This window comes from Dermacentor silvarum, chromosome 3, assembly GCF_013339745.2.
Source record: "Dermacentor silvarum isolate Dsil-2018 chromosome 3, BIME_Dsil_1.4, whole genome shotgun sequence".
In the NCBI taxonomy this organism is placed as follows: Eukaryota; Metazoa; Arthropoda; class Arachnida; order Ixodida; family Ixodidae; genus Dermacentor; species Dermacentor silvarum.
This window is the reverse complement of record NC_051156.1, coordinates 5,767,955-5,780,526: the sequence shown is the minus strand read 5'-3', so window position 1 is coordinate 5,780,526 and position 12,572 is coordinate 5,767,955.

Sequence of the window (12,572 nt, the reverse complement as noted above, 5' to 3'; positions counted from 1 at the left end):
CAGGGCAGCTTGGTGCAGGTCGTTCCTTTCGAACATGTTTACGGAGCTGCCTCAGTTGCAGCTGCCACAGAAATTCCGTGGTGAGGTCTGCGATGAGCTGAAACTCCCTCAGGATCCTGTTTGTCCTGGGTGAAGACACTGTCTCGTGTATTTGTACAGACAGGTATTATATGTAGAGATGGGCTTGCCGCAGCGTCTTGGACCTAAGGATCTTGCACACTCTGCCACCGTGTCGTGCCGACGGGGAGAATCTTCCGAAAAGAGCTACGACATCTTCTGGTAGTGGTTCCTTATGCAGAAACCTAGAGACCTTGCTCTGCATACTGTCATAGCGATGAGCGCTGTGGTGGCATGAGGGTCCTAAAAACGAAGTACAAGACAAAACAACACCACCGGATCTGCTTTACTACATCCGGCAGGTTTCCGATTTTCCTCCCGAAGACGAAGCCCGGAACTGTATTTCCCAAGGTGTGGACATTCTAAACCGATGTAAGCAGACAACACCTTCGCTTCTTGTAAAACGCGTGGTGTGGCACTTAGTGGATAATGAATTATGTGTGCTGCAGCCCCATAAACAAGGGGGATTCGCAGTTTTACACTCCGGCACCTTCAGTGAAAAGGTTACACAAGCTATCGAAAAGTCTTTTAATATTCACGAAGGAATTTCCATGCAGAAACAAAAAAGCGAAGCTAAGAAAATATGTTCGCGGCTAAACATAGCACAGCTAAAGAAAAGCATAAATAAGAGTTGCAAGATCCATCTTGAAGTATTTTCGCGGTTAAAACCCACTAAGTAGACGCCCCTCTTAGGGTCATTGTGCCTGAGCACGACACATGGCAGAAGGCAATGGCCATGCATGTTCTTGCAGAAAAAACTGGAACTTTTCCCAGTTTACGACCCGTTGCTCATTAAGCATTCTAACGAGGTGTTACCGTTCATTAACTCACACCCAGCGAAAAATCTTAAACGTTTTTCTATTGATATTACCGACCTATACTACAGTTTACCACATAAAGGTTTGTTAAGGTGCGTGGACCACGCTATTGACGCATTTGGAGGGGTTGCTTTTCATAATGAGTCCGGTGTTTGAAATGAACAATTTCTGGAACTTCTCCAGTTTTATCTCAAATCCACCTTCATCAAATGGGAGGACAGATACTTCCCACAGAAAAAAGGCATCTGCTGTTAGTCCTTTTCCTAGGAATGTTCACCCACAGTATAACATTGGGCGACGCAAGGCTCGCGCCCGGGCTATTTTAAAGACAGTTGCACATAGCCCAAGCTTGGCAGCATTCGTAGATGAGGCCCAATATGGACAGACCAGCAACTTTGTTTCGGCAGTAGTTGATACGAACAGTACACTCATCAACGCGGCTTCTTTCCACCATATCTCCATCGATGTTGCCGAACAGATAGCCATAGCTTTGACATTGCGTGACCCTGTGCGTCCCAATATATACACAGACTGTCGTGCGGCCATACGTGCCTTTGCATCAGGTTCCATCTCCCGAGAGGCGGCGGCCATCCTCAGAAATAGGGTGGTTACGGGTTTTCACTCCATTACGTGGTTTCCAGCCCACATGGGCCCCAATATTCTTATAAATCTCCCAAACCCCAGTCAGCTTGCTCACAACCGTGCGCGAGATCTTACCCGCCGCGGCAGTATGGAAGCTTTTGGGGGGCCGGACGAAATTAAGCACAGCGACCCATTACTTACTTTCCACAAAATATTTAATTTCTCACTAAGAGCTAGAGTGGTAGAGTTTTCCCCTACCGCATCCTAAGCTTAACAGGTCTCATCGTCGACATTTAGAATGCTCCATCGGGCTCCTTTCCTTCGAGGCGCTTTCCAAGTCACATGGCCCCAAATATATAATCACAGTGTCCAGACTGTGGTGTGCATTTCTGTACATTGGCTCACATGCTATTGCAATGTCCTGCGTTACGTAACGCACTGTTAAACAAAGAAACGTACTGGGACAACGCCCTTAGAAGAAGCGTACTCTCAGTCCAACTGCAGGCTGTCCAGAGGGCCTGCGAAAGGGCGGAGGACCACGGTCTTCCTGCCCTTACGTGGACGCGGCCAGCGACTACTACGGACTTCCCACAGGGGATCCCCACGTAGTTCCTCAGGACCAAATAAAGTTCATGTCTCTCTGTCTGTCTGCATAGGTTCATGCATAGCACCAGTCCTAAGCAATTTATTTTTATCACAGCTAGACAAGTCGCTATACACTGAACTTCGACCCACTAAGGTGGGTAAAGGATTCCGATTCGTAGGCGATTCTTTATTTATTTTAGACTTGTGACCCGACAGATTTTAGCCGAAAATCCGCAAAAGTTCTTGCTCTCGCAGAGAAATGCCTGTATCCATTGCAAATCATCCATGAACTTCCCAGTGAAGACAACATAGGTTTATTGATGTGCAGGTTCGCTTTTAAAGAAGATCACGTGTGCTAGAGCTATGAACCACGAGCAAACAAACCCCTCCTCCCGTTCAAATCAGCCCATTCAAAACTAATAACAAGGACATTCGCCTATCTCTGTCTTAAGAACGCCATATAAAGTTCTTGCCCACACATGACGAGCCGAAGTTTGAACCAGCAAACTTCACGCCTTTTAGAAGCAGGTTGCCCGATCGAGGCACCTGTTAGTGTCCGTAGCGGAGAAGCAACTTAAGAATATCAGGGAATCGGGCTCCACCGTGCTCCCCACCTCCAAAGAGATGGAAAAAGATAAAAGAAAGTTCACTGTAATCCCATACATTCATAAAGTGTCGCATATCATTAAGATCAACGAAAAAGTTAACGTTGGAGTCGTGTTTTCCGCGCCGAATAAGCTTGCAAAAACTTGCAAAGTTACTAACGCGAACAAGAAAGAACAGAAAGCATGCGGCAAGAATCACCAAAACGAATTGGTGAAATGCAGTGTCGGCGTAGAATATAAGATACCTTTATCATGTAAGCGTTCTAATGTCGGACAACCGGGCTGTTGCATCAACGTCCGGCTCCGCGAGCTTGCAAACAACGTAAATAACAAGACGGGAGGGTGGCTGGCACTTCATTGTGATGAATGCGGCTGTAGACGAAGGTTCAATCAGTGCATGATCATTGAAAAGTCGAACAATGAGATGACACGCCCCATTATTGAGGCCCACTGCATAACAACTTTAAAAGATTAGTCTATTAGCATGGCCTCTATCATGCTATCAGCTAAGGAAATAGCGTATTCGAGTAGCACGTCACGCGCGTGTTCACTTTCTTGTGTCGGTGTTGTTCCCCCCTTGGTGTCATGCGCTGCACTGCCTGTGGCAAGGTATAAATAATGTCACTTTCTTCTCGCATTAAACTGTTGATAGTTTGCGCTTCGTGTGTGTTATACGTCTTCGCTCTTTTGCCGATGTTGTTTGCGCGCAATGATACACGGTTCTAATTGAACACTGAAGTTTAACTGCTCCCATTTCTTGGCAAAGTCACGTTATGTATTACTTTGTGATATATTTAGGTTAATTTTGCTTGAGTGCGGAAAAATTCGTATTCCCTGTTGGCCATTCCTTATAGATTTGTGACACGATGATATGTTCTAGCCGTTGTTGTTCGAGTGTAAAAAATATGGAGGACCGGGACCTAGTTAGGTGCAGGCAAAAAGCTTTAGTTTCTGGTTTTCCTGGCTCCTTCTTTGTCACATTTATGCCTGTGCATTAAAGAGTGTTAAACGAATACGTGTTACAAAACGGTAAAGTGAAATTCAAATTAACTGAAACAGAAGTGACACTGAATAATGTTGGAAGCGTGCGGTAGCGTTTGCCAAGAAAGGCTTCCATAAAGAACTTTCATTGTTGGTGGAAAGGCTTTTAGGAGGCAAGCTTCAGTTAGTGACGACTCGACATCGAAATTATTATGAATATCTGGGCATGGAGCACCATCAACTTATGCATGTGATAACATAGAGATGAACATGTGCATTTCGAATGTAGACAGCATGCAGTTCATAATGCGTTCATAATCACAGTGGTCTGGTACAAGTTTTTTATAAAGCCTCCAAGGTTGCCCGACATACCATTGGCATAACACAGCCAACTGGTGCGGTTCAATAAAACTTTCAGTATTTCTCTGAAATATCAGGCTGAAAGACACTGAAGAAAGACGAAATAAGACAACACGGAAGCGTTTCCGGACTAGGCCTCTGAGCGCCGAAAAAAATTGGCGTTCAGCGAAGCGCAGCGACCCCTCAGAGGTTTGATTGGTTCGGCCACGACCACCCACCGCCGTGCGCGAAGAGAGCGGGCGCAGTGGGCCGTGCTGTCCAGTTAGAACTTCGGCCAGCGCCCATCAATAGGGCGCCAAGTGCTCTCGGTGTCTGCGAGGGCCGCTTTGTTGACGAGCCCGGAGGCTTCTGAGAGGCGCCGTTCACTGCGCTCGTTTAGTTCTCTTTCACGTCGGCAGCTATCCTATTCTTCTGGCGCCTGGCTCGTTTCACAAAAAAGGCAGGAACGGCTCGCTATTTCTTAATTTTCCAGTATGTCTATTAGTGTAGGGCCCAATGTGAAAGCAATATGTTATAGGGTAGCGGCACCTAACGTTATGAACAATCCGAAGAAAGGATAAATAATATTAATTGAGGGTGAATATAAACCAAACCCATACGAATCGAACACGAATGATAAGTATCGACTATCGAACAGTCACGTACAGACGCGTAATTACTCGTATTTCATAATTCTGCATCTGCACATGAAAATGAAAGCAACTTATTTGCAGAAGCCACTTTTTATTTCGGCATAGGTAGTACCACGCTCACAAAGACCATTAACGCAAGATCACTAACTGTCATAAGAAAGTTGCAGGAAACAACATTAGAGGTGGTTTGACAGGAGGATTGGCTAAATAATGGCTGTTGTGTCACTAGGTTTAAAGAAAACTGATTAAATTGTCGTAAAAAAGAAATAGAAGGTCTGAAAAAAAAGAAACAAAAAGCGGCTGAAGGATTTTTGTGCTTAGATACATTAAAAGGGTTCCTGGCAAAATAGCATTACAATTTGTAGCGTAAAAGATAAAACTGCTAGAACACAGCAGGAATAAACACGCCAACATCTCGTCAAGTTGCATGTGAATAAATATTACTACTACATGACATGCTGGCAAAAACAATAAATGTTCGACAACAAGCCAAAATCAGTGGTCCTAATGAAGCCTTCCGCTGAAAAACTAAAAACAGAGTTTCCATTGTCCATTTTGTTTTTGCATTCTTTCGAAAATACTTCTCGTTGTGTCACGTCTGATAATGTGGGATACGTTGTTCAGCTGACGGAGAACAGTAACCGGACTTAAATATTTGTTTATTGCAAAATATCTGGATAGTTAGGATATTCTAAATTACCGAATAATTCCTGTTTCAATACGAATAGTTAGCGTGTAGTATTCTTTGTTGTTCTCGAAAGAAATTCTCAGCCCTAGTAAATATTAAATGAGTCCCTGCTAGAAAGCATTTACGGCTACATTTAAGGCATCATGGGTGGTTGTTGTCGTAATTGAGAGTCGTAGTAGCTCCGTAACAACAAACGAAAACCTACACGTGCCCACGTACGCAACTGCGATCAATATGATGAAAATAAAACGCCATGCGGCTATATTGTTCTCGTGCGAGAGAAATGTAATCTAGTTTATTAACTGATTATTTCTTTTTCTTTGTTTTTACTCAAGCCTTTCAAAGGAAGTAAGCCTCTACAAGAATGATACATGGTGCTATTACCGTCGCGTCCTTCCTTACAAAAAGGAAAGAAGAACTCTCTCAGCAGATTTGGCGCAATTTGGTTTCTACGCGTAAACGCAATAATCAACGCTCTCTTGGCCTGGTTTTGCAATACGTACCGACGGAGTACCCCCCCCCCCCCCCCTCGTGATATTTCTTTCAACTTTTCGAGTGCTCTCTCAGGAGGCTGGTAATGGTCTGAACCGTGTTCTTATGCGGGACTTTCAACAGCAGTAAGAGCGTCGTATATATCTGAGAGAGAAGCAAGGGAGAGACCGTTGCACTGAACTTTGTCTTCCTTACAGTCGGCCTCGCTGCGGATTGCCACGCTGCCGAAGACGGCTCTAGCGGTTGTGAGGACGCACTGGTGATGAGAACCATAGATTGGAGGATTGAGAAAGCAAGACTATGGAATTGAAGGAGTCATCGTTGAGTCGTCCAGTGCGCAACCAGCTTTTCTGGATGTCCGCACAGACAGTTGCGCTCTGGCTGCATGTCTCGCACAGGATTAACCCATCGCCGTTCAGAAAACGCGGAACGAGCTCCTGGGCAATGAATCACTGCCTGTCGCACTGGATAGGATTAGTCGCACTGATCGCTTTTTCAGTCGCAGTGCTTCGGGGTGGTCTACAACGTGTATTTCTCTATAAGGAGGTGAGCTTCCGTGCCAGTGTGCGACGCAACTTGAGCTTTCGCAGGGTTGCCGCTGACGAGACAAGGCACGCCAAGGTGCTCGAAAGGGCAGATCTTGACAAAACCCCGCGTGGGGCCCAGCAGTCCTGGTCAGTGTCCGTGCCGTCCACTGCGGATGACTACAGGCCGATGTGCATTGTGAAATGTTTCTGATAGAGATATTGGGGCAGCACATGCAGGTTTTGAGTGCTGGTTCTCTTGGGCACACGCAGGTCTTCCGTAAGTGCGATCACAGCCGCGTTGGTCTCCTTTGCCTTCTTCAGCGAGGCGTCGCTCCGCGGGGAATGAACGTGTATGCACTTGGGTAATGACTGCTGTGAAGTGTGGCTAAGAAGGGTCCGGAAGTATGTCATTTGCGGGATCCATGGACAGATGGGGATCCTAGAATCATAGCGCTCTATCATCAGAGTTGTAGGACACATGGCTTGCATCTAAGCTGTCCATTGTTCAGGGCAAAATACCGGATGATGGTTGGTCATTAACCGCGACATCAGAAGATGACGAGCCCGCGACGTCAAGCGGGAAAGAGGGCCGGCGCTCACGTACTTTGATGCAGTGGCGTTCATTATGAGTTGAACCGAGCTTTCGGAAAGCATGGCCACGTGGCATGGTGCCAGAGTGGCAGTGGTGTCGCGCTGTGCGCTTCCACCCTCTGAGGAAAGCACCCGGTGGCGTCGCTTGGCGACGCTTTCGCCCTGGGTCTTAAGACGAAGCAGTTTTCGAACAAGTCTACCAAGGCCCTGCGGGGCACAACTGGCGCGTCGAGGAAATGTAGTCACGAGCCCTGTCCGAGGAACACGGATAGTCGGACTGGCCCCCGGCATTAGAGAGCTGCCGAAATCTGCTATCATAGTTGCACTTCATTCAGACCAGGACGGCTGCTTGACGCCTTCGTACTAGTCTCACGCCCTGGCCCCACTTCGCGAAGCCACCCCACTGCAACCATGTATTTATAATGCTCCGGCCATGCTTGGCGAGCACCCAAGATATGTTCACCTACTGCACTCAAAGATCGGCAACGTCTTCTAAACCAACAAACTACGGTAGGTTCACGATAATGGAATGTGGGAAGCTGGATCACATTATCTCAGCCAGGCCGTTTGACCAGCTGCCCAAGTAACCATTGGCGGCGTCGGCGGGCACTGTGGTGGTCATGGTACTCACGGCTGCGAAGGAAGCGTGGAGGCTATTCCTTGGCTGCTCGAGGTCGAAGTAATCTGGTGTCATAACCTTGCCAATTAAGGGAAGCATGGACGGCGTACCCAGGCAGGAGGGGCCGAAGCTCGGGCATGCCGAAGCGTTGTCTCAATGTAAGGTGGAAGCGCGCTGCAGCTGCTCACGGATGGAAAGGCGCTGCTCATAACCTGGAGTGTTTGTGTCAGCTACGCGATGGCTTGGACAAACTCGCCGGTAGAGTCCAGCACTGGTGCCGCCGAAGAGGCTTGGGCGACGTCCCGAACGGTGCGGTAGGTATCTGCTCCAGCGGTAGAGTAACGGGCTGCATGACCGATATATATATATATATATATATATATATATATATACATACAGGCTGTGTTTAGCTCTGAACAGTGGGGATGCAAGTGACTGGTCACCATGTTACTACTATTTTTTTCCCATTCCACTTGTTTCCGAAAGAGTAATGTCGCGTGAGCTCTATTCTTGGCGCTAATAAATAATGACTATATATATATATATATATATATATATATATATATATATATATACAGGCTGTGTTTAGCTCTGAACAGTGGGGATGCAAGTGACTGGTCACCATGTTACTACTATTTTTTTTCCCATTCCACTTGTTTCCGAAAGAGTAATGTCGCGTGAGCTCTATTCTTGGCGCTAATAAATAATGACTATATATATATATATATATATATATATATATATATATATATATTGTTGGAATCAGCTAGCGCAAGACAGGGGTAATTGGAGATCGTAGGGATCGTAGAGATCGTAGCCTTCGTCCTGCTATAGACATAAATACAGGCTGATATATATATATATATATATATATATGGACTTCATCAGGGCACACATGAAACGGTAAGGCGCTGTGCTTAAATACGTACATGGTATAGGGAGCCCCCATGAAAAATTGCTGCTCTAAGGTGCGTTGCAGATGTCAAACGTGGTAAACAATCATTTACACCATGGAATAGTTGTAAGAACGGGTTTATACAGTTTCTTAAAGCATCAAATGTAACCAACCTATGTGTGCAACAAAAACAGGGTTTACACAAAGACGACACGCGGCAAAAAAAGAATCTCTACACCCCGTCATGGTTCAAAGAACAGGTTCGTACAGGTTCGCAGAGCAGCAATGTAACCAACCATATATACAAGACGAACAGGGTTTACAAACGGATGAAAAAAAAAACAAAGGAAAGGGAAACAGCCATGACAGGAGACAGCTTTTTGCTGCATAGGGTACTTGCACCGTGACGAATCATCAGTCAAACATGGTAAAAATGCACCACGGGATGACTCGAACGACAGGATCGTAGAGCAACAAATGCAACAAAGGCAGAATTTACAAAAGTGCTTAGCAAGAAAGGTGGGTACACACGTTTTAACAAAAATGCTACATCCATAATTCGTAACTATCACTCGTCATAAGTTAAAAAGAATATATATTGACGCGAAGTAAGCTGCCCACTTCAGGCATAAAATCGCCAGAGAGATGACGAAGGGCGCAGGTGTGTGCGCGTTCTCTTGAATGTCGGCCATCATTAAAGAAGGCTGTTCTCTTTCGGCGAGCTCGAATTAATTATCTTCCTGACATACGTCCTGGTCGTCATTATTCTGCCCAGCTGCTCGAGGGACTTGATACTCGGCATGGACTTTCTACAGGCGAATGGAGCCATAATTAACCTTGAAAAATCAAGCGTGACGTTCTCTACGGCAAAATCTATAGCAAACAACGCTCGCGACGAGAATCACACCGAAAATGCTTTGCGCATCGTCGAAGACAGCATAACGGTACCGCCAAGAAGCAGCCTACTGACCCTGGTAACGTGCGACGCATTCGACGGCTATGAGGGCATCGCCGAGGCAAACATTCCGTTAATTCTTGAGTGGAACATGTGCATTGCACGGAGCCTCGTTCAGCTTCAGCACAGACTCTCATTAGTCCTGCTGACAAACTTCAGCACCGAGTATCAGCACTTGCTGCAAGGCACAGCTGTCGCCTTCCTCCATGAAATTGCTGCCTTCACTGACGTCGCCTCGCTAGAAAGTGCTTCCCCTAATTCATCGAAAAACGTCTTCAGACTATGTCCGGCTTGTCGGGACAACAGAAAGAGCAGCTACTGGACCTTGTCAATGACTTCTCTGGCTGTTTCTCTACCTAGTATAAAGTACGCAGCACCTGTGTTACGAAGCATGGCATTCCTACGGACGAGTCAGCACGCCCCATTCGTCAGCATCCTTAACGCGTTGCGCCTATGGAAAGGGAGGCGATCAAGCGCCAGGTTAAAGAAATGTTAGATGATGACGTGACTCAGCCGTCCATAAGTCCATGGGCGTCACCCGTAGTTTTAGTTAAAAAGAAGGACAACACACTACGCTTCTGCGTAGACTACAGACGGCTTAATAGTGTCACCAAGCGCGACGTTTATCCTCTGCCACGGATGGATGACCCTCTGGACCGTCTACAGCACGCCCAATTTTTCACCTAGTTGGATCTTAAGTCTGGGTACTGCCAAATCGAAGTAGATGAGCGTGACCGCGAAAAAATGGCATTTGTGACTCCTGATGAATTATATGAATTTAAAATCCTTCCATTCGGCCTGTGTTCCACACCTGCCAAATTTCAGCGGATGATGGACACCGTTCTCTCTGGACTGAAATGGCAGACGTGCTTAGTCTACTTAGACGACGTTGTGGTGTTTTCAAGAACGCCTGATGGACATCTAGAACGACTCAGGAATGTACTCCTCGCAATTAGCAAAGCAAATCTGAATATCAAGCCTGCGAAATGTCATTTTGGCCTTCAGGAGCTAAAGTTTCTCGGACACGTAGTCAGCCCCCGCGGTGTTCGGCCAGACCCCGAGAAGCTAGCTGCCATCGCTATGTTCCCGCGTCCAACAGACAAGAAGGCCGTTTAGCGATTCTTAGGTCTCTGCGCCTACTACCGTCGTTTCGTCGAAGGATTTTCAAGGATCCCCGAACTATTAACGAGACTAACACGCCATGATGTACCCTTCGAGTGGACGGAAGAACAACAGGAAGCATTTACAGAATTGCGGAAGCGACTGCAAACAGCCCCCGTACTTCTGCATTACGACGACAAGGCTGACGCAGAAATCCACACAGACGCCAGCAACGTGGGGCTCGGTGCTAAACTCGTTCAGTGGCAAGACGGCGCCGAACGAGTACTAGCCTACGAGAGCCGCAGTTTCACAAAGGCGGAGGTCAACTATTACACGACTGAAAAGGAGTGCCTAGATGTCATTAGGGCCATCGGCAAGTTCCGACCCTACCTTTACGGCCGACCTTTTCGCGTAGTAAGTGACCACCACCCACTGTGTTCGCATGCGAGTCTTAGGGACCCTTCAGGCCGCCTCGCTCGTTGGATGCTCCGCCTTCAGGAGTACGACGACACAGTGGTACATCGATCCGGACAGAAGCACAGTGACGCTGACTGCCTCTCACGTTCACCTATACCTTGGAAGCCTTGTGACGTAGAGCAAGATTTCCCGCTTCTTAGTGTGGTAGGCACTGTCGAGATGGCTGACCTCCAGCGTGCAGACAGTACATTGCTTCCCCTCATCAGATGCCTTCAGGGAGCCGACGTTGTTGTCCCACAACCGATGTCACGAAGTCTGACTTCTTACTGCCTCCAGAACGACGTGCTCTACAAAAAGAACTTCGAAAACGGCCACGAAACGTTCCTTCTTGTCGTCCCAGTTTCACTGCGCGAAGAAGTGCTGCAAGCGTGTCATGACTACCCGTGTGCCGGACACTAAGTCTTCGCCAGGACCTTAGCGCGCATATGTCAGAAGTATTACAGGCCACAACTATTCTCGTCCGTTCAGCGCTACGTGACAACTGCCGTGATTGTCAACGGTGGAAGGTTCCACCTTTGAAACCTGATGGTCTTCTGCAACCCCTGGACACTCCTCCAGCACTGTTTCAACACGTGGGAATGGACCTCCTGGGTCCGTTCCCTACGTCATCCACCGGAAACAAATGGATAGTCATCGCAACGGACTACCTAACGAGGTATGCAGAAACCAATGCTGTGCCCTGTGGAACCGCTACAGAAGTCGCGATGTCTTTTGTTCATGAAATCGTACTACTTCATGGGGCCAATTCCATCGTAATAATCGATGGATTAAGACTCGCCAGACTAGTAGCAGCAAAGTGTTCATTATAAAGTCTGAGAACGACCTTCGGGTTTTCAACTAAGTCGCGTGTTATCGATCCAAGGGCATCTTTCTCTTTCCCTTCTTTTTTTCTTTTTTTTTTCCGGTTACTGTCCTTGCCGAGTACTTGTCAATCATGTCCTCTTCTGCTGACGAATTTATTTCATTACGTTCTGACAAAAATCGCTCTCTAGTTCATTTCAATGCACGTAGTTTGCGAAAAAGTCACGATAACATTAGTGATTTCATTCACTCTACGAGACACCCTTTTTCATTTATATGTATATCAGAAACCTGGCTTTCGGATGACGATGCTGAACTATATGGTTTTACGTCGTACAAATCTGAGTACTGTCACCGTGCGTCTGACGCTCATGGTGGCTCAGCGATTTTCATTTCTCCTGGCATTAACTATAGTCGCGGAACGGATCTCTCCATTGCCATTCCATATTGTGAATCGGTTTGGATAGAAATTCAGCAGCCTTATTTTACACATAATCAAAAAACATTTAATACTTGCTAGCATCTATCGTTCACCTTCTTCCTCACTTACTCAGTTCTTATCGGCTCTTGAGAACATCCTAAACAATCTATCATTAGAGAACAAAAACATATTGTTGGTAGGCGACATCAACATTAACTTATTAGATTCTCAATCGAATAGTACCATTGCTTATAATGATTGTCTTCTAGGGTATGGGTTAATGTGCCTCATTGACTCGCACACTAGATCCAACACACGTGGCACT